The sequence below is a fragment of the Anas platyrhynchos genome, chromosome 1 (assembly GCF_047663525.1).
Source record: "Anas platyrhynchos isolate ZD024472 breed Pekin duck chromosome 1, IASCAAS_PekinDuck_T2T, whole genome shotgun sequence".
NCBI lineage: Eukaryota > Metazoa > Chordata > Aves > Anseriformes > Anatidae > Anas > Anas platyrhynchos.
The window spans coordinates 173,789,249-173,812,670 of NC_092587.1; the positions used below are offsets into that span (position 1 = coordinate 173,789,249).

A 23,422-nucleotide genomic window follows, 5' to 3' on the forward strand; every position below is an offset into this window, starting at 1 on the left:
TCATAGGAGTCAGATGAGTGAATGGTAGTGTAAAATAAAAAAATGGAAGACATTTTGTGTGAACATAAGGCTTGTTTATTCTTGAAAGACATCTGTTAAAAGTTATTTTCCTTGTGTTTAAGTTAAATTTCTTCCAGAAACTGCATTATTTTGTGTTCTCTTTGAAATATCAAGTGTCCTGTGGGCAATCCATTGATTAGATATTCATCAAACATACACATCCCAAAGCCCAATTATTCTAACTTGATGCTGTATATCAGTATTAGAAATGATTTTTAATTATGATTCCTATCTTGGAGAAAGCATATTGTCCTGTGATTGACAAGCTCTGTTCTTAGATTTGTGTTTCAGTTGCAGTACAGATATATTACAGATATGATAATTCTAGAAAATGTCTGTTGTGAATGTATTTTTATCTATAAAGAGAGTTCAGACATTAGTAAGCTGGTAGAATTTTTAAAATCCTCTAACAATTGCAAAGAATTGCAAAGGTATCCTTTTTTTTTTTTTTTTTTTTTTTTTTTTACCTTATCATATCTCTTCTTACCCTACACATTCATGATATAAAATACTCAGTGATGTTATGTCTTTTCTGATGATGTTCATGAGAGACAGTCCATTAAATAAAAATGTTCTAAAAACTGGTGGACTGTATTGTAGTTTTAAAGTGGTGATTCAATCATTTGATGAGTTCTTAGTAAAGGTTCAAGTAGATATGGATATGGACAAATTTGGAAATCTTCAGCTCGTTGCATACAACACATCAAAAACTCTGCCTGGTAGGGGAGAAAGGAGTTGTTATCCAGTAACAACTATCATGCATCATTAGGTCTTTTTTGCAATATAGTTATGTCCTGAAATCATACTGAAAAATAGGAGCAGGATGAAATTCCAAAATTCTAGGTATATTAATGATTATGGAAGACTAATAATAAGACCATATCTAGAATGAAAAAAAAAAAAAAAAAGTCAGTTTTCATATTTTTAATTTCTACTGGAGAAGAATGATAACATATATTATAGTAGTTCATTTTCAAGCCAGAAACTTCTACAAATCAACTCCTTCTTTACACAGTAGGACTTAAAAAGCTGTAGAGCATTATTTCCCACGCTTCACCCACATTGAAGAGTATCTACTCTGGAGAAAGAGAAGCTTTCTACTAATTTTTGAAATTATGTATGATACATAAAAATGTTTATCTTCTAAACACAAGCCACTTCCCTAACCCTTGCATTGTTTTTGTAAAGGAATAAATCTTACCATTTTCCTCCCACTTCAGTTGTATTTCTTGGGTGCTTCACCAACATTCGAGTCTGTGGAATAGAAAGAGGATATATTTTTGTTATTCCATTTCTTATTTCACTTGAGAATTACTGATAATAAGCCCTATGTGTTGAGCAACAGTGGAGAGCATAACAGCACATTCCATTCCCCATTCTGAAGTATGGAATAAGTGCAACTACTTGATTTGGACTTAGATATTCAATCTAATGGAAAATATGCTGCCAGCTGAAGACAGCTTTCACTGGCTGATAAACAGTTCAATGTGTGATAAAACTGGGTGACCCCTATACAATGGTTAGCAGAGAATTTAATAGGAGATCCCTATGTTTTCCCTACAGTCTCTCAAGTATCCTGAAACAATCTTCATCAGTAAACTATGCCAAGTTTTTTTATTATATTATTTTTTTTTATTATTTTTCCTTCTTTCCTTTCTTTCCTCATTTACCTCTTCCTTGTCCCTTTTTTCCCTCTTTTCCTTTTCCTTATTTATTTATTTATTTATCCCTCCCCCCCCCCCCCCCATTCTCTGATACTGATTCCTATCCAGGTTCCATTCAAACTCATCAAAAATCCTCCATCTGTGTTGATAGCCTAAGGGCCCCTGGTTTCATGTTTTGCTTGTTTTTTCAAGGCTGCTGCTAGCATCCTTTGATGGTACATTGGACATTTTTCAGCAGATGGTCCCTAATGATGTTTTCTCACACATGGGTTCCTGGCAACCTTTACACATTATTATCACACATGAAACACAGTAAAGAAACAGTCTACTAGAGAATTATTGTAAATTATATAAATATATTCTGAACAATTTTTTAAACATTTGTCATTAACTTATATATATAATTAAATGAATGTAATTAGTGTAGGTTTTCCTTGGTTCTCTTCAGGTTATACAAATTTTTAGGGAAATAAAAGTAGTACCTCTTCAGGAACCCTCAGTGTTTAGGAACAGCAGTCACATGGATTTAAAATAATAGTTAAATGTTGGTGATCAAAATAGGAAAAACATGGGCTACTGAGTATCAGATATTAAATTTTACAAACAAATGACCTACAATGTCAAAAATAAATTTTCCACTTTAGTATTATCTTTAGGAATGTGGAATGTGAAGCTCTACCTGAATGACAAACAGAAGATGAAGCCATCCAATCCCCAAGCCACCACAGTCATATGCCAGTTGTCAGTTTTTGAGAATAAGGACAGAAGTCTCAAAGCAAGATGCTGACAAAGAGAAATGTTGTACAAAAGATCTAACATGTTAATATTTCCCTGTGTGGGAATATTACACAGGTCAAAAAAACCACAATGACATATCCTACTCCTGGGACAGCCCTCTCAACCCTTGCTGACTCTCAGAAATCCTGATCAGAATAAAATAGAAGCAAGCATTGTTACATCATCAGAACTAAATCTGCCATATTAGTTAATCATCTTTTTATTTTCCCATCTCTGGTTTTAAGCAGAAATTCAGGGATTTGTTAGTCAATATATATGATACATGAGAAAACTGAAGTGGAATTTGAGCAACAACATAAAACGCACTACAATGACTGTAATGACCTCTAACATTTGAATAATATGTATATATATATATATATATATATAAGTAAAATAAGTATGGCAGCACATGTTTAATCTACTAAAGTAAAAATGTGCAAATGAAGCTTCCTGTTGCATGTTAAAGGAAATTCTATAGCTTATTATGCGATCTGTTTTCCCCATAAGCATAAGAGAAGAGGACATATGCTTGGTAATGATGGAAAGAGGGTTTGGAATTGCTTGCCCCAGAACACATCAAGAAGAATTAATAAATATTACTCAGTACTGAATAGTCCTTTAGATTTGGAAAAACACACAAGTAGTCCATAATGAGGCACTCAATAAACCTCAAAGATACGGGGATTATTTATTTATTTATTCATTTTGTCCACCTGTGTTTTTGGCCTCAAGGTTGTATAGAAACTGACAGACAGGAACAACATGATTACAGTCTGAAATTTCAGTGAGTCTTTGCTGAATGCTTTGTTAAATAGTTTGTGTATGTGTATTAGCAGGCTAATAGCCTCAGTGATTCCAGACTTTCAGGCAGTCCACTCATCATGTGGACTGGCTTCAGATGTTGAAATCTCTAGAATATGGCGGGCCACATAGGAAGGTTATAGTCAATATACAGCAGCTTCTCTCTCCTGCTCCTCTCTCTTCACCACTTTTCTTGGTGCCTTAGACCCTGGAGGATAAAGTCCACCAACCAAGCTAGCAAGTGACATTTCCTGGTAAAATCAACAACAACAAAATAAAAATAAAAATATTAATAATAATAATAATAGAAACACCAACCACTTCTCCCTACTAGATATAACAATGTTTACTCAGTCAGCAATATAGAGGTTATACAATAATCAGAAATCAGCAGGAGAGCAACATCCAGCTTTGCTTACTTCCCATTCTGAGGATGTCATTTTGTTCTCCATACTGAACATTTATTTTAAAGACCATTACAATGAATACAGGATTTTTGCTTCTCTTTGGACTGAACTGTTAAATTAAAGGGAAAACCAAAATGTTTTTTCAATGATAGCTATAAGGATATCAGCAAATAGCGAAGCATAAGAAAAATGGTGTTATAATATATACAGTTTGGAAGCTTTACTTCAGATTAGCTCTTGTCTTGTCTACTGTATTGAATACCATCCAGGAGTGGGAGTATGTTGAGCTCCTGGAACACAGTTTTGAGTTTATTTTATCTGAATGGATTAAATCTGCATACTCCAGAATAAGAACCTAAGTACAGGAAGTGGATATGATCAGGGGATTTACTTCAGATATACTCCTCTGATCCAAATTAAAGTAGAGATGTTGATGTATGAACAGCCAATTTCTTCTTTGGTTATAGTGACAGATTCAAGTAGCTGACAAAATGTAAGTCATATTCACAATATGTGTTTGTTTTTCTCACAGTATAATGTGATAAAGTTATTCTGTGGTTTTGTTTTTCTTTTATTTTTTTATAAATAAGATACCTTTACAAACTATCACTCAAGGCATCCTTTTTTTTTTTTTTTTAGCCATGAACATTTTGCAATGCTGTTTTTAGATAAAATTACTTCTAATTTGAAAGAATCCAAACACAAAAACCACAGAAAAATGCACATAATTTTACTGCAAGAAAAATCTACTGGATGTATGTGTTGTAATGGGTTACAACTGGCAAACAGCAAAATATTTTGTTTAAAAAAAAAAATTATTTGCTTGTTCCCCCATCCCCACAAAGGGATGGGGTGTGAAAATAAGAACAGAAAGTTCACGGATCGAAATCAAGATAGAACATTGGCTACCAATTGCTGTTGTGGGCAAAACAGACCTTACTTTGAAAGCAAACAAAGAAACAAATAACAACAACAACAAAAAACACAACTTACTTTCTTGCCAAGTAAAACATTTAATTACTAATTGGTGTACTGGGAAACAAGAAGACAAATAGTAAAGGAGCACTATTTCTTCCTTCCTTTCCCATGCTCTACTTCACTCCTTCACCTCAGACCCCTCTCCCCACCCTGAGTGGTGCGGGGTGGGAAGTTATAGTCAATATACAGCAGCTTCTCTCTCCTGCTCCTTTCTCTTCGCACTCCTTTCCCATGCTCCATTGTGATCTATTCTAAGTGCCTGGAGCACCTGCTCCCCATCCTCTGACCTTGGTGTCTACACAGCTGTTTCTCATTCCTTTTTGTTCTCACTTCTTCACTGTTCAGCATTTCCTCCCCCTTCCTAACTCTGCTTTCCCCAAGGTGCTGCCATCTTGGCTGCTGGGCCCAGACATGCGCTGTGGTAGGGCTGTCAGAATCGGCTGGAAGCAGCTGCGTGCAGCACAGGGAGCCCCAGCCTCTCCTCACAATGGTCACCTCTGCAGCTCCCATTCTACCAACACCTTGACACAGACACACCATTATTCTCATGTCCTTATATCTACAGAAGGTAGCTGTTAAAGGAGTAGCATCACTTTTTCCCTTCCCACTTCAAGTCCTCTTGATAAAAGTATTTTTAAAGGGAAAAAAAAATAAATTGTTATGCTGTACTCCATGTTAGTCTGAACTGCATTCAGTTTTGGACAGCATATTTTGAAATTAAAATAATTAAAAAAATAATGTAGAGGAGAGACAAGGAAATAACAAAATGTTTGAAAAAGAAGACATTTTCAGCTAAGTGAACTGGGAATGTTCTACAGTGAAAGATTGAAAAGGCATATAATTGTCCTTGAATCCAAAAAGCTGTATTTTAAGGAAGATGGGGACCAATTACTGCTTTTAGCAAGTAAGGACAGAAAGAGAGGCAATGGACTCAAACTGCAGAAGAGAACTGTGGATTAAATATTAGGAAAAACATAAAAGCTGTGCTAAAAGTCATGGAAAAGAGTGAGTTGCAGAGAATTAAGTGGAATTGGTCTCACTAGAGACACTGGAGGTTAGGACTTGACACCCATTCATAAGCAATGTTTTAGGAGTCCTGAAAATCAATTTTGCTATAGCGCGGTATTCTTGACCAAATGAACCTTCTCGACCAAATCATTGCTATATATGACTCCATGCCCAGTGAAAAGGAAAGCATTTTGTCAATTCCAAAACGAAGCTTTTGTTTTTGCAAAACAGAATGCACTGTAACTGTGGGGGGAAGCAGTTGGAAACAGGAGGTGGTGAATCATGATATATCTCTTTATTTTTTATGAAGCAGTTGCCTTGATATACATTCTATGCCAATATGTTGCTTACATTCTTTATTTGTTATTAATTCATGGTTTATGTAGATTTTTAGATACAAAGTGGTGAATAAAGATTTCTATATAACTACAGGATGGAAACAGCAAGAACTGGCAACTTCCTTGTATTGTCTCATCAATGTATTACATTCCCAGCTGAGAAAGTAAGAGGAAAGTTCAGTCTCCATACTCAGACAGCTTCCTACTGGGGATACATGCAGATAACTTATACTTGTTGTAGCATGCAGTCTACCACTTTTTGTAAATCAATGTTATCAACCATTTTCTTATCATTATTGACTTTCTCCCCCCTAAGGATAGAAAGGAGAAATGATTTTAAAGTACTGCATGATTTTGCATATAAACACGTCTATTCTGAAATAAGATACACGTACGTATTTAAAAAACAACACCAGAATCATCCACTAGTCACTGGGGATACACACAGAAATATACCTGTGGAGATTTTAAAGAATAGTTTTAAACACAATTACTGTTTTTGAAACACCCTCTTTTCTCTGTGTATAACTCAGTGAAACTAAATTAATTAGGCTACTTAATTCATATAAGTTACAACCAAAAGCTGGCATTAAGCCCTTGCACTCTGTTGTTCTTTGTGACTCAGAATCCAAAACCCAATGTAGGTGCAGAAACCTGATTTTGTTTTCGCTGATCGGTGTTATTACCCTGATTTAAATAATTTCTTATCAGTTGAGTTGCTCTTTAATTATATTGTGCCTTTTTAATATATATTTATTATAAAAGTAAAGTCATCTTCTCTGAAGGTGATTCTTGTATTTGAGCTAAACCAAAACCCCATGCGTGAACACCCCAAATTGATTCTCGCAGCACGCAGCAATCTGTTAAAATACACATTTCAGTTATTGCATTATATTTTATGTCTGACATCTGGTCAACACAGTCTGACATTTATCAGATGATTTTATTTTATAGGTGTTAACTTTTTGAATTGCTACTTTTAGGATTTCTTACTTTTTCTTTCCTTATCTCCCCCATTTGCTCCTCCAGGCATTGTCCACCTTTCAGGAATTCTCTCAGTGTTCCCTAAAGCACACAATTCTCCCTGTCAGCTTATCTCACAGACCTAGCAAAACTGAAAATTTCAGAAACTGATCTCAACCAACACTTAACTCCCAGCTGTTCATTTTCCTGACAGACCTGAACTATTTCGCAGAACATTCTGTTATTCTCTTCTTATTCATCATTTTGCTGCATGGTCAAAGAATAAACCGCAGATTCTTAGATTACGTTTCACACCATCAAAGTCTAGAGAAAAATATAAATGTATTTCTTTGTATGGACAACTTTGGCAATATAGAATCGTATAAATCAGGCCCAAAAAAAGAATTTGGATTTCTTATACTTCATTACTCCCAGACATGAGAAATGTGTTTGATTTCCATACAAAGACCCATTTTATCTCTGTGTATAATACATTATACACAATGCATTATACCAATGCTGCTGTCTCTCTTCCATTGGTTTCTATGCCTACATTGCTGCTTTTAAGGCTATGCAATAATAAAATTGCTAAAAATGGTCTCTCTCACGCTGTGTAGGCAGTATGTATATCGTAGTAAGTAATGCTTACTACGATGGATGCATGGTATCTTAAGCTTAGTATCCTAATGATTATATAGAGATTTTTTTTAATTCAATTTCTAAAACAGTCCATCTATTACTATGTGAAATAAAAGATTGTGGTTGAATGAAATAGCATTTACTCACTTCATATTATGACTATATTTTTGCTTCACTAAGTTTCAAATTAGCGAGTATAGAATAATAAATATATATATATATTTACACTGTTTTGTCAAGTACTTGGCATACTATCTGTTTATTAAACAGTATGCATTATAAAAATTGGAAGGGAAGCTCTCATATTTTGTTCAGCTGTAAAGGTACAGTAAAAACAGCAGCCAAAGGGTTAAGCTGAAAATCAACTATAAGGAAAAAGGAAGGGAAATTAATTTAAAAGAAACTTTGGAAGAATCTGGATAGAACCATTTCCTTGGAGTTCTCTGCAGACTTCCTGAGAGGTTTTGTGGTTTTTGGTTGTTTGTTTTGTTTTTCTCCCTGCCAAAGCAGCCTAATCTTTTCATTTTGCAAATTGGAGAATTAAAAAAAAATCTTTTTTCTTTGTTGTTTTTCTTTCCCTTGCTGTTCCAAAAGCCTGGTACTAATTTTTACCCAAAGTTTCATATCACCCACATTCATATACATGCTTTTTCCTGTAATCTTTCTTATCTAAATATCCATACATACGCACTTAGGCAGTTTCCAGCAATCCAACACAGAGTCAGGCTGTTGTTGCTGCTTCTCTTGAGAGAGCTGCTGATGGAAGGAGGAGGTGACACTTTCCAGAAGCTATTCTTTACATATTTAATTCTCTGAAGTGGCAGCAACTGCCTAGTATAGTTATCATACAGCAACTGTCTTCCTTGTGTGGCCTTCATTCAGTAGCAGCCCTACTGTCTGGCACAACCCCGATATTGCAAGTTTGGTTGCTATTTCTGTTGCTGATGTGACCCCTTGCTACAGGTTGGGACAAGATATATGTAAGAGGGAGAAAGGATAGAACAGAAATGTTCATTGGCAGATTTAGTAAAATTAGCCACAGAACGATGAAAAGGAATTGACAGAAGCAGGTAGAACAGTGGGAAAATTGGAAGCAGCTTGGAAGGTGCAATTTTGATACACATTTTGTGCTTAAAGATTAGTCCCATATCTTGTCCTATATGTTTTCTTCCAAACTCTGCTGAAGTCACTGTGGGGATTTCCACAGAGCTCAGGAAAATTTTACACCCAACTTTTAACATAGTATTGTCCTTTCCTTACTTCGTCAGTACTGAACTAACGCCTCACGGGGTGCCATGAGGCATAGTGCATCTTTCTGCAGTTGTAAAACTAACACCGTTTGAATTACACACAATATAAAATTATCATCATCATTATTATTTATTCCAGACTTCATGAAGAAGGTTGATTGTGGCCGAAGGCTCAACACAACTAAAATTAACAACATGTAGGTAGGAACATACACAAGAATGGAAACAGATAGTTTAAACAGTTTAATTAGTATTTAGCTAAGATAGTGATATTTAAGACTGCAGGGCCTGACAAAATTTATACTAGAGCAATTACAAGACATCTCATAAGCTTTTTTGAACTGCTACTTACAGTCTTTGAGAACCAAGGAGGTTTGTTTTAGTTTGGTTTTAGTTTGATTTACTAGTGAAAAATACTCCTCAGCTAAACCAGTCTTTAACAGAGGGGGAAAAAAGCACCGTTGTGGAAATCTGTGCTAATGAACATAACAGCAACACACAGAAAGATGCTGCTAGCTACTTATTAAACAAACAATGTGTAATACTTGAAGACAACAGTGAAATAAGAATCAGCAGATACAGATTTGTCAACAACAATATGTAGAAACATCTCATTCATATTTTTAAGAGGCGACAAGGATGGGGTAGATGTGATATAACTCAACAGAATCTTTATTTAGGAGACGCTGTTGACATAAATTTATAAGAAAACTAGAGAAAAGTGTTCTAGGTCAAGTGATTATAAAGTGGATGCACACCCAATTGAAATAAAATAAATAAAATAAAATAAAATAAAATAATAAAATAAAATAAAATAAAATAAAATAAAATAAAATAAAATAAAATAAATAAAAAAATCATGAAAACTATTAAGGGAGGTGAAGAGCAAAGAGCACCTCCTCCAGATTCTCCAGCTCAGAACCACTTGTGCCTGGCTGCTGGGGCCAGTGCCTGGGAACCCTGGGTTTCTGCCCAGGCTTTCACCTTTGCAGGTTCAACTGGTATCAAAGCTAAGCACATATCCCAGAGACACACAGATGCACTTGGACAGAAATAGAGCACTGACACAGCTGGACCCAAAGGCTGCCCTGGTCAAGGGCTGCCTTCAACATCAGTTACACACAGGACTCACATAAAATGTGATACAGTCAGGTGAGTCCCCAGTCTCTGTGGCTATTAGAGATAGAAGTCCAGTAGTGCAGACACACACACACACACACCGGGATCACAAGCAGAAACACATTTGAGGATCCTTAGAGTACCTGGCATGACCCCTCTGCCTATCCAGCACCCCTGCCTGGATACCTCAAGTACCAGCTCGATTCCTCTGCCCATCCAACATGCCCATACCCAGATCCTGGGCCCCCTTTCTTGATTCATGGGTCACCTACTTCCCAGCTGCTTGACTGAAGTTGGCGGCAAACATATAGCACTCACACACTCATCCCTCACGCACACTAGAATCATAGAATCATAGAATATCCTAAGTTGGAAGGGACCCTTAAGGATCATCAAGTCCAACTCTTGACACCGCACAGGTCTACCCAAGTTCAGACCATGTGACTAAGTGCACAGTCCAATCTCTTCTTAAATTCAGTCAGGCTCGGTGCAGTGACCACTTCCCTGGGGAGCCTGTTCCAGTGTGCAACCACTCTCTCTGTGAAGAACCCTTTCCTGATGTCCAGCCTAAACTTCCCCTGCCTCAGCTTAACTCCATTCCCGCGGGTCCTGTCGCTGGTGTTAATGGAGAAAAGGTCTCCTGCCTCTCGACACCCCCTTACGAGGAAGTTGTAGACTGCGATGAGGTCTCCCCTCAGCCTCCTCTTCTCCAGGCTGAACAGGCCCAGTGACCTCAGCCGTTCCTCGTACGTCTTCCCCTCCAGGCCTTTCACCATCTTCGTAGCCCTCCTCTGGACACTCTCCAACAGTTTCATGTCCTTTTTATACTGTGGTGCCCAGAACTGCACACAGTACTCGAGGTGAGGCCGCACCAGCGCAGAGTAGAGCGGGACAATCACCTCCCTCGACCTACTAGCGATGCCGTGCTTGATGCACCCCAGGACACGGTTGGCCCTCCTGGCTGCCAGGGCACACTGCCGGCTCATATTCAACTTGCTGTCTACCACGACCCCCAGATCCCTCTCTTCTAGGCTGCTCTCCAGCGTCTCATCGCCCAGTCTGTACGTGCAGCCAGGGTTTCCCCGTCCCAGGTGCAGGACCCGGCACTTGCTCTTATTGAACTTCATGCGGTTGGTGATCGCCCAGCTCTCCAACCTATCCAGATCCCTCTGCAAGGCCTTTCCACCCTCATTCGAGTCCACAACTCCTCCAAGTTTGGTGTCATCAGCAAACTTGCTCAAAATACCTTCTATTCCTACATCCAGATCGTTTATAAAAATATTGAAAAGTACCGGCCCTAAAATGGAGCCTTGAGGGACCCCACTGGTGACCGCCCGCCAACCTGACGCAGCCCCATTCACCATAACCCTTTGGGCCCTGCCCGTTAGCCAATTGCTCACCCATCGTATGATGTTTTTATTTAGCTGTATGGTGGACATTTTGTCCAGTAGGATCCTATGGGAAACCGTGTCAAAAGCCTTGCTGAAGTCCAAAAAAATCACATCAGCTAGTTTCCCTTGGTCTACCATACGGGTGATCTTATCATAAAAGGAAATCAGGTTAGTTAGGCAGGACCTACCCTTCACAAACCCATGCTGGCTGGGACCAATGACTGCTTTGTCCCCCAGGTGCGCCTCAATACGTTCGAGAACCACTACATTCACAAGTCCCCATGGCCATACCAGAGCAGACCCCCTCCCCACCTTGTACCCCAGCCCAGACCCAAGGCCCCTCCTACTCACCGACTGGCCTGGCTTAAAGTTTGCTAGAAGACACACATACATACCCTACACACAGCGGGTCTGGGGAAGATACAGACATTTATCTCCCACCAGACACAGACTGTGACCACAACCATGCTCTAGCTGCCAGTACAGAGCCTCACACTCACCTCACTCATGCCAGTCACCCACCAGTAGCTGGTTTGGGAACACACTGTTCCTGCTAATGAGCTCCTGCTTGGGGAATAAAAGATCCCCGCTCTTTCCAGTAGCTGGCACCACAGGCTAAAGGTGCCTATACCCATGGTCTGACTCTAGCTGGTATCCAGTCCACTAACATTGATCCTCTCACAGTAACTAGTACTCTGGACTCAAAGTCTATGGAGCCCTCTCTAGGTCTAGAGAGGACCCTCCAGCTATGGGTATTAGAACCCCCACTCAAGTAGCTGGCATGACAGGCCAGGGGTGCCTACACCCCTGATCTGACTCCAGTAGCTGCTACCTTGTCAACTCATAGATGGCAGTCTCCCCAGTAGCTGACACTCCAGGAACAAAGTCTACAGGACTCTTTCAGATCCAGAGAGCTGTTACCCCTCAAACTACTGATGCTAGGATCCTCCACTCCCTCCAGCAGCTGACTGTACAGGCCTGAGGTACATACACTCCTGTCCTGAATGCAGTAGCTGGCACCAATTCCACTGGCACACCCACACGTCCTGCAAATGCCTGAAACTGAATGCGGGGGCTTTCATTCCAGGAGTGAGCACCACAGGCCAGGGCTGTCTGCTCCCCAGCCTGACTTCAGTGGCTGGCATCCATCTTCACTCACCCACTTCCAAGTCTCACCTGTAGCTGGCATGTACTCCTTGCAGCTCACATATACATACAAGAGAGTGTGAATACACAGATAGTTAAGAAACACTTAACCATAGAACTGACTGGCCCTGTTTTATATGCAACCAACCCTTCTGCACCCTCTTCTACTTACTTGCCTCTTTGTTCCTTCTGTGCCTCCTCTTTCTCCCTGCCAAGCCCCATGGGTTTGCAGAGTTCTGCAGTTTCCGGCACCCTTCCAGGCTGGACCCCCTTGGTTCACAATCTTATCAATTGCAAGATTCATCCTTCCTGGAAGAGGCACCTGTAGTTTGGTTTGTTTCTTATGATACTCTCCCTGCATGGAAGTCCTCGATCAGGTAACCCTGCTGGAATAAATATTCCCATGCTCTCAAAAATTAGTGTGACTGACCAGACTTAGTTCCCACCTTCCAGCCTTTCCAGTGCTGATTACTTGCTTTAAAGATGTAACATTATAATTTTGAACATCATTTACTCAAGAAATGGGCTGAAGGTGAAAAGAGTAAATTTAACATAAAAGTAAGAGAAGTATTGCATTAAAGGAGAAATCAAATGTAGAAATCTACAATGGAAATAAAGCTGAATCAAGCTGAGCCTGAGTAAAAACATGAGGTTGTTCAAAAAAACAATCTTTTTTTGAAGCGTATTAAGAAAATGGCTGTAAAGAAGGCAATGGAATATTTCCTCTCCCCTTTGCAATAACAATTCCTTAAACTGAAACCTAGGAATTATTTATTATCTCCACAACAACTGTATCTTGAAGAATAGCCATTGCCCTCAGAAATTATTTTCCTTTCTCAAATGATAGAGAAAAGAAAACATAGGTGCTCTGAATTGCATCTCAAGGGTATGCAGAAGGTAAACCTATTAATAGTCTCATTTTGTCTTTGTTTAGACTCCTTTTAAGAAAAAAAAAAAAAAAAAAAAGAAGTATCAATTAAAGAAACTGTGTAAAGGTGCAGGATACTAGGATACTTTGATGCTACGGTAAAAGGTAAATCTCATCTGCTTGTAAAATGAGATCTATAAGGAAAGATTATAGAAACTGGACTTGTTTTGATCTAGAAAAGTGAAAGCTTTTTTAGACCATAATACCAGTTTTCAAATGTGTAAAGGATAGATACTGAGAGGCAGCAATGTTTTGTTTTCCAGATCAATGAAGAGCAGAACAGAAAAATGACGTATTTAATTTTCACTCAAATGGATTTCCATGAAATACTGAGTTATCTTACTCTGTGATTCAGGCATATAAAAATGACAGAGTAATTTATTATTCAGCACAGAAAGAAAAGTGTACCAAAATCATGTCCATTCACTTTTACTGGACTCCTTGTAAAATAAAGTGGACTGTAAAATGAGTGAATGTATCAAAATCTGTTCCTACTTGAGCTACTGCCTTTACAAAAATATGTATTTGAAATTATCCCAATCACATGGTGAAAGTGCATATTTTTTCCCTGGGTCAAATCCCCCGTAAGTTTAGTATAAATACTGATAAAGAAATGCAAATTAATCTAACAATAATTTTGTGAAATCAGAATGTAACTTGAACCAAAGTTATGAAGACAAAATACACTTCAGAAATTCAAATAGGAACTAGATAGTTTAATCCAGTCTCATACTGGGTTAAAAAAGGAAAAATACAAAGGGAATCTCATCGCTTTGATGTGAAAGAAATGTAAACTTCTACAAAAAATAGTATACATATTTTCATGCAACCACTGTAACAGTAAATGACATACGCACCATTGTGATATGCTATATAGGTAAAAGTACTTGTGCCACAACATATAGAATATTATATCTCAGTTTTCCTTATAAATGAAACGGAAATGTTTGTCAAAATTATCTTTTCATCTCTTTTTCCCAGCTTCTGACAATGATTGTTTCTTCTCCTTATTATTGCCTTCTTCAGTCCCTGCCGGAAAGGAAAGGGAAAGGGAAAGGGAAAGGGAAAGGGAAAGGGAAAGGGAAAGGGAAAGGGAAAGGGAAAGGGAAAGGGAAAGGGAAAGGGGGAGGGGGAGGGGGAGGGAAAGGGGGAGGGAAAGGGGGAGGGAAAGGGGGAGGGAAAGGGGGAGGGAAAGGGGGAGGGAAAGGGAAAGGGAAGGGAAGGGAAGGGAAGGGAAGGGAAGGGAAGGGAAGGGAAGGGAAGGGAAGGGAAGGGAAGGGAAGGGAAGGGAAGGGAAGGGAAGGGAAGGGAAGGGAAGGGAAGGGAAGGGAAGGGAAGGGAAGGGAAGGGAAGGGAAGGGAAGGGAAGGGAAGGGAAGGGAAGGGAAGGGAAGGGAAGGGAAGGGAAGGGAAGGGAAGGGAAGGGAAGGGAAGGGAAGGGAAGGAAAGGAAAGGAAAGGAAAGGAAAGGAAAGGAAAGGAAAGGAAAGGAAAGGAAAGGAAAGGAAAGGAAAGGAAAGGAAAGGAAAGGAAAGGAAAGGAAAGGAAAGGAAAGGAAAGGAAAGGAAAGGAAAGGAAAGGAAAGGAAAGGAAAGGAAAGGAAAGGAAAGGAAAGGAAATATTGTAAAAAGATAAATCTTTAATTCTGAGCACAGAGAGATTTTCTGATCAGGCTTATGTCTGGCACAGGGTAAGTCCTAAACAAAAGACCAGACAGAAAAATAGTTTAGCCACTCACTGTACTGAGTCTCAGTTCTGATCCCCAAACTGTTATGACTTCCCATTGTCACAATACAAAGCAGTCCATAAGAAATCTGTCAATCTAATGAGCTTCACATACTAATACACATTGACCTGATGGGGGCCTTGTATGGTATCTAAAACGTAAGGTGGTTAGTTCTTTTAGTCTACTTTTCTGAATCATTTATACTTCACTGATAGCACGTAATAGTTACTTGCACTCACCTGTGTAATCTGCTCATTTTGGTCACCAGTGCAGATCATTTTGACACTTCCTATCCAGCTTCAGGATTTAACTTTGAAAAGAACTCATTGCTAAAAGGAGCAAATCATGATTGTCAGTAAGTACATATGAGATGAGTAGATTACTTCAATTAGCAAAACAGAAGATGTATGTGTTTTTTGAGATTAACAGAAGGAGCAGACTGCTGTTGCACATTCACAGGAACTAAAAGCATTGGTCATTTCACTTCAAGCGATATCTAGTTGTCAGAGCTGTAGTTTCAAAACCTGTGCTTCCAGAAGGAGGGTTTATTTATTTATTAATGCTTTCATCAGTAACAAGGCGTATTGAAAGCATTTCAAAGTAGCAAAATGCTTAGGAGAGATCATCCACCATGCCCCTGAAACTGAAGTTATTTATGATGACAGCACTAAATGATCATCTCCGCAGTGACTTGCTGGAGAGCTGGTGGCTAAGCCAGGAGCAGTAATGCACAGCAACACGCTTTATCAATTTAAAACACAGTTGCAGGCAACCATAACTTTTTTTCTTCATGACTTGTCCTTTTGTTGCTATCAAAACATTGCATAAAATGAGATTTAGCTTACATAAAGAATTAACTTATAGATACTTTTCCTCACCACAGGCTTCCTATATACAGAATAGAGAATCAGGTAACTTCAGAAAGCAAGGTATTTCATGAGACAGATATTAGACATCTAAGATTGGCCAGATTAAGCTTTCTGCAGATGCAAACCATAGATTCATACTGGGAGGACACAGTGATATCCTTGTCTTTAAAATGGAGAGACATAGATTTGATGGATGGACCACACAGTGGGTAAGGAATTGACTAGATGGTCTCACTCAAATTGCTGCAGTCAATAGTTCAATGTCCAAGTGATCAGTTATGAATAGTGTTCCTCAGAAGTCAGTATTAGGATCAGTGTTGATTAACATCTTTGTTGGCAATATGGACAGTGAAACTGAGCAAGTGAAACCTCAGCAAGTTTGACAATGACACCAAGCTGTGTGGTGCAGTCAACACACTGGAGAGAAGGGATGCCATCTAGAGGGACCTTGACAGGCCTGAGAGGTGGTCCTGTGCAAAATTTATTAAGCTCAACAAGGCCAAGTGCAAGGTCCTGCATTTGGGTCAGGGCAATTCCAAGCACAAATACAGGCTGGGCAGAGAATGAATTGAGAGCAGCCCTGAGGAGGTGGACCTGGGGGTGTCTGTTGTGGTCTGGGAAGAATACAGTGATGCAGCAACCTCTCCCCGGCTGAGTTTGTGATCTTGAGGAACACGGGCCTGACAAAGAGCAAAGTCAGGACCCTAGACTTTCAGTGAGCGAAATTCAAGTTATTTAAAGACCTTTTAACACTGGAATACTGTCCATAGGGACAGAGGAGCTGAGCAGAGCTGGCAGCTCTTTAAAGATGTTTTCCTTGGAGTGCAAGAACTCTCCTTCCCCGTCTGTAGAAAAACGGGCAGGGAGGGCAGACAACTGGGATAGCTGAGCAAGGATCTGCTGGTCAGACTGAGTCACAGACAGGAAATGCACAGGCAGTGGAATCAGGGACATGTGGTCTGGGAAAAATACAGTGATGCAGTCTGGATGTGCAGGGATAGGATCAGGAAAGCCAAGGCATGGATGGAACCAAATTTGGCAAGGGATGCAAAGAAAAACAGGAAGGGATTCTCTAGGTACATTGGCCAGAAAAGAAAGGCCAAGGAGAGTGTGCCCCCTCTGATAAACAAGAAAGGAGAACTGGTACCAACAGACATGGAAAAAGCACGTCTTCACTGCCAGTCAGGCTTTCCAAGTCTGTTGTTTCCTTGAACCCATAGATGGAGGCTGGGGGAACAAAGTCCCACCCAGTGTAAGCAAAGAGCAGGTTTGAGACCACCTGATGAAACTAAACAAGTACAAATCTATGGGGATGCATCCCACTCTACACCATGCATCCCAGGGTCTTGAAGGAACAGGCTGATAGAGTTGCCAAGCTTCTCTCCATCATATTTGAAAAGTTCTGGCAGTCAGGTGAAGTCCCTGTTGACTGGAAAAGGGGAAACATCACTCCCATTTTTAAAAAGGGTAGAAAAGAGGACCCAGTCAACTACAGACAAGTAAGCCTCACCTCTGTGCCTGGGAAGATCATGGAACAGATCCTCCTCATAGCAATGTCAAGGCATATGCAAGACAAAGAGGTGATCTGTGACAGCCAACATGGCTTCATAAAGGGCAAATCGTGTCTGACCAATCTGATTCTATGATTGGCTCTAGGGTAGCTGCATTGGTTCTGGTTCTGGAGTGACTTCATCAGTTGACAAGGGAAGACTGACCAATGTCATCTACCTAGACTTCTACAAGACCTTTGACATCATCCTACATGACATACTGGTCTCCTGTTTAATGTCTTTATCAATTACATAGACAGTGGGATTGAGTGCACTCCTTTCAGCAAGTCTTCAGATCACACCAGGCTGGATGCCATCCAAAGGGGCCTGGACAAGCTAGATAAGTGGGCCCACGTGAACTTAATGAGGTTCAGCAAGGCCATGTGCAACGTGCTGCACCTGGGCTAGGGCAATCCCAGACATGAAGACAGACTGGGAGAAACACTCATTGAGAGCAGCCCTGCAGAGAAAGACTTGGGGGTTCTAGTGGACAAAAAGCTCAACGTGAGCCATCAGTGCACGCTTGTAGCCCAGAAGGCCAACTGCATTCTGGGCTGCAACAACAGAGGGGTGGGCAGCAGAGGAAGGAGGTGATTGCCCCCTCTGTCCCCCTTGTGAGGCCCCACTTGGAGTGCTGCAGCCACGTCTGGAACCCCTAGCACAAGGATGTGGAGCTGTTAGAAAGGGTCCAGAGGAGGGTTACAACGATGAGCTGTTCAGCCTAAAGAAGAGAAGGCTCCACGGTGACCTTAATATGGCTTTTGAGTATTTAAAGGTGGCTTACAAAAAAAAAAGCTCAATCAGATACTGACAAGAAAGGGGGAGATGGTTTTAAACTATAAGAGGGAAGATTTAGATTAGGCAGAAATTCTTCACTCTGAGGGTGGTGAGGCACTGGAACAGTTTGAAAAAAAAAAAAAAAAACACAACACTGTAAATGCCCCATCCCTGGAGGTGTTCAAGGCCAGGTTGGATGAGGCCGTGGGCAGTTTGATCTAATGTGTGGTGTCCCTGCCTATGGCTGGGGGGTTGGAACTAGATGATCTTCAAGGTCCCTTCCAACCTGAGCCATTCCATGATTCTATGATTCTGTGAATTTCAATTTGAATGACACTCAGCTCTCTGAATTGAAGAAGAGCTTTCTCTTCCTACTGAATTCTTAGTGAAAAGTCGTAAAACTCACTACACCACAATGTTACGCTTTTTATAATTCCCAAGTCTGATTCATTTTCTATTGTCACTGAATTAGAATCAGAGAGTCATATGTTCTATACACACCATCCATAATTCACATCATCAATAATATTTACATTTTTTTCAAGAAAACTTTGCATCTGAATTATTCTGTTCTAAAATAAGCAAGCTACATGACAGTATAAATTAATTATATATATGTATATATAAAGGTTTATATCAAACTGCATATTTAAAGCAGGTTACTTATATTCCCAAAAGACAGAGAAGAAAGTACTAGGTCATCTGAATGGATTCCGGTAATTGATTAAGCCCTGATATTTCAAGTCGCTCATTGCAGCTGGGTCACTTTGTTTATGCAGAGGAAAGTGAATTCCATTGGGAATGTCACAACATCAACAACACCCAAAAAAGCTTACGGCTTATAGCCTAATTAGGAGAAAAAAAAAAAAAAAAAAAAAAAAAAGAATAAAAACAAAATACCCAAAAAGACCCCACAGAAAAGCAATCCTCCCACCCCACCCTACTGCCCATAAGAAAAACAACAGCAGATCCTTCTCAGAGGATGAAGTCCTGTCAGAACCTTTGCCCATATCTTAAGCATATGAAAATCCCACTTGCATCTCAAATTGCTAGTAATAAGAACTAGATTAATATTTAGTCAACCATATCCCATGCTGCATGGAAATAAGCATAGAGAGCAGGTCATGGGAGGTGAATCTCCCCCTCTACTCCACTCATATGTAACACCACTTAGGGTACTGTATCCAGCTCTGGGACCCCCAGAACAAGAATGATGTGGACCTGTTAAAGCATGTACAGAGGATGGTTACAAAAATTATCAGAGGGCTGGAGCACCTCTCCTATGAAGACTGACTGAGGGAGCTGCGGTTGTTCAACTTGGAGAAGGGAAAGATCCAAGGAGACCTTATAGCAGTGTTCCAGTACATAAAGAGGGCCTTTGGATACTGGAAAAAAGCAGGAGAGGGACTCTTTTTCAGGGAATGTAGTGATAGGACAAGGAGGAATGGTTTTAAACTAGAAGAGGGTAGATTTTGATTAGGTACAAGGAAGAAATTTTTTACTACAAGAGTGGTGAGTCACTGGAACAGGTACCCAGAGAAGTTGTGAGTGCCCTATCCCTTGGAGTGTTAAAGGCCAGGTTGGATAGGGCTTTGAGCAACCTGGTCTAGTGGGAAGTATCCCTGTCCATGTAGTGGGGTTAGAACAATATGTTCTTTAAGGTTCCTTCCAACTCCAAACATTCTATGATTCTATGATTTTATGGTTTTGCTTTAGAGATAATGCTGTCTTTGATTTTATTTTTATTTTTTTCTGCTTTCCTTCTGGTCTCTGTCATGTTTTCTGCTGCTTCTTTAATACTGGCTATGGTCTTGTGGAAACAGGAACATGGGGTGGAAGAAATACATATGTGTGCAGTTAGATATCAAATTGTTCAGTTCACCCCACAAGTCAGTGATAATTATATCCAAAATCCAGAAGAGTGTAAAAAATGTGGGGTATGAAAAGGGCAGAATCATAACTTTCAGTGGAATTCTAGGTTGCTATCGGTTTCTGCTAATACTAAAACCTCATGGTAAAATATTTAGGAAAAAATGTCCTCCAGAGTTACTTTTTTCTTCAGTTGTTATGGAGAAAAAATGGAAAACCAAATGAAATTATTTACCTGAGCTTTTACATAAATCCTCTCCCAAATAACAAGATAGGATGTTATATAGTGCTTTAAATTGCCTTTTTCACACTATTTCCCCTCCCCTCCTCTCCCCCTCCCTCCCTCCCTTTATTCCTTTTTTCTTTTCTTTTCTTTTCTTTTCTTTTCTTTTCTTTTCTTTTCTTTTCTTTTCTTTTCTTTTCTTTTCTTTTCTTTTCTTTTCTTTTCTTTTCTTTTCTTTTCTTTTCTTTTCTTTTCTTTTCTTTTTAAAATACATGTTCTTTTCAGGTGGAGTTTGAAAAACAAATCACCTTTCAATCCCTTATCCTTATTACCCCATCAACTATAACAAGGCAAAGGAGAGTTTATTTCTTGTCCTTTTTTCAATGTATAAAATGTTAAATTCAGATTGCAGCTATTAATAATCTGTGAGTAGAGATCAATCATATCTTACTTTTTCATTAAAGAAGTAAAATGTGAATATCATAGATGTTGAGTAGTAAATATTTGTCTGTTTCCATATTACTATTACTTTTATTTCCTTACTTGGTCTTTAATAAGATAAATTTTTAAACAGAATAAAAACTGCTTTAAAATTGCTGCAGTAGTATCAACTGCAGAAAAACAGAGCTTACACATTGAAAAGGTTTGTACAGAAGAAGCTTATGAGCTGAAAAATGGCTAACAGAGTTCAGTCCATAGGAGTGAAATATAGTAATGAACTAAGGACTGATAATATTCACTGGCAGAACTTACTGTCTAAAAAGAAAAGCAGTATATTATACCAGCTAAGAAAAAAAAGATCTGTGAAATATTTGGATGCAAAACAGAACAATTAAGATCTTAGGTTGGATTTTCAGAAGGATGTTAAGAAGTGGTTACTTAGCAGTTGAATTTTTGGAAGATAAATCAGGATGTTTTTAAATTAGAGAATTTCTCATAGTGAGGGTTCTCAGAAAATCTGGGTTTAGCTATATCAGAAATGATGTATGTGATCTAGGGCAAGTCATTTAAGTTAAAATGTTCAGAAATATTTGACTCTCAGTTAAGATCTGATTTCCATTTCTGTTAGTTATAAAAATAACAGTGCCTTTCTCCTACTCTTCATGTCTATTTAAACGGCATTGTCCCCTGATATTCTATTTTAAAGTAGTGAATATTCTTTCTTATCTTTCTACAGAGCTTGAGTCTTTTGCCTCCTTTGGGGTCTTACATCAGCATATGGATCCATGCAGGAGATAAATCTTCTATAGCCTCCATGAATAAATCTGCTCCAGATTTATCTGCACCACTGGAAAAAAAAAAAAAAAAAAAAAAAAAGGAAAACAACAACAACAAAGAAAAACAAAAAAACAATGTAGTGGCACTCTCAGATTATGATGCTTTGATGTCTTTTTATTTATTTATTATTATGGGTAGGCAGAATTATTTAATTCACAAAAATAAGTGACAAAATTACTTGAAAACCAAGAGATCACGAAGTTGAGTTGCAGCGGGTATTTAAGCAAAACTTCTTACTATCTAAGTTAGAGAAATATTAAAACTAAAACCTACAGTTAAATAAGAAATCATGAGATTTACTCACTGTGAGACCTTTCACACAAAATTTTTAATGCATGTTTAGCATCAACATGCAGTACCACTTTCTCAGAAGGCCAGACAAACTACACAAAACTGAGTATGTACTAATAAAATGGAGAAAGACACATGTTTAAGGTAGATAGGAAACTAGAATAAGAGAAACAGATTTTAGTTGTGCATGACATAGATGCAAGATATAATCGTGTCAGATGTAGAACTTCAGAACTTGACAGTAGCTTCTAAACAGAAAGTATCTTAAATTAGCAATGGTGCATGACCAACATATAAAAACACAGACCGGTACAGAGTCATAGCTACTGAGTTACTGAGCCTCTGTAAAAAACAAAGATAGCTGTAAGAACATAAAGCTAGCTCAAATTAAAGACAGCGATTATGCTATGTCACTACAAACACTACTTAATTCTTCATGTGATTAGTAAAATGGCTATATTGCTAAATTTAATTTCCTTAAGGAACCTGATATTTGTCTTTAAGCATTTATATGCATAAAAATGATATGCAACTAAATACATATACCAATCTCAAAGGGAAAACACAGTGTTAGAAGTAAATATATATATATATATTTTTGACAGTAAATTAGCATTCTTTTTTCTACTATATTTATTTACCATGTTATTAACTTCTATAGCCACTTGTTCCCTGATTCCAGTTCTTGCCACCTTGAACATCATCTTGAAGATGATGTTCTTCTTCACCTTCTCATTGACCCTTTTGCTTAAGACCTGTCCCCACTTCCCTTCTAAAAAAATGTGAGAACAAAATAAAGGTAAAAGACCAATCACTTCAGGCAGGAACAATCATTGTGTTGGCTTAAGGGTATGGCATCCAGCCATAAGCACATCTGCCACATCGCTTTAATGGAAGTGAAGCTTCATATAGGGCCAGAGATGCATTTGCCTAATCTCTTTGACAATGTGACAGAACTACAATAAGGTCTATTTTCGACTATAAAAAATGTGAGCTGGGAGGTGAGAAAATGGGGTGGGAGTAATAAGACAAACATTCAGGCAGAAATAAAAAAGATCAGATAGACTAGAGAAGTAAGCAAGACATCTGCTTAGATACTAGAAAATAATATACACAAATGCACTTTCAAAAATGGTTGTGTTTCTACTGCTGTAGGTATTTCTGAGCACAGCAAGAGCACTAGAAAATGTATTCTTATGCACTAGTAGCACAGGAGGATCAAAAGATGAAGTATTGGGAAGTATAATGATAACTGTAAGACATTGCATAGATTTCTGCTGTGGAAAGCAAGGAACAGGTTAATTATATAGGAACTCAGCTTGTCAGAAGCATTGCCATGTGAGACCTATAAGATATGTGATCAGAGCTA

At 38.8% G+C, this 23,422-nt stretch overlaps 1 long non-coding RNA gene across 1 annotated transcript; it reads right to left on the minus strand.

Moving 5' to 3' along the window:
* Window positions 1–571: 571 nt before the first annotated feature.
* On the minus strand, window positions 572–4,952 carry LOC119715508 (uncharacterized). Its single transcript, XR_005262567.2, has 4 exons — window positions 4,706–4,952; window positions 2,404–3,556; window positions 1,262–1,314; window positions 572–776 (listed from the first exon to the last, which is right to left on the minus strand). It is a non-coding gene; the product is annotated as an uncharacterized lncRNA (long non-coding RNA).
* Between the last annotated feature and the right edge of the window lie 18,470 nt (window positions 4,953–23,422).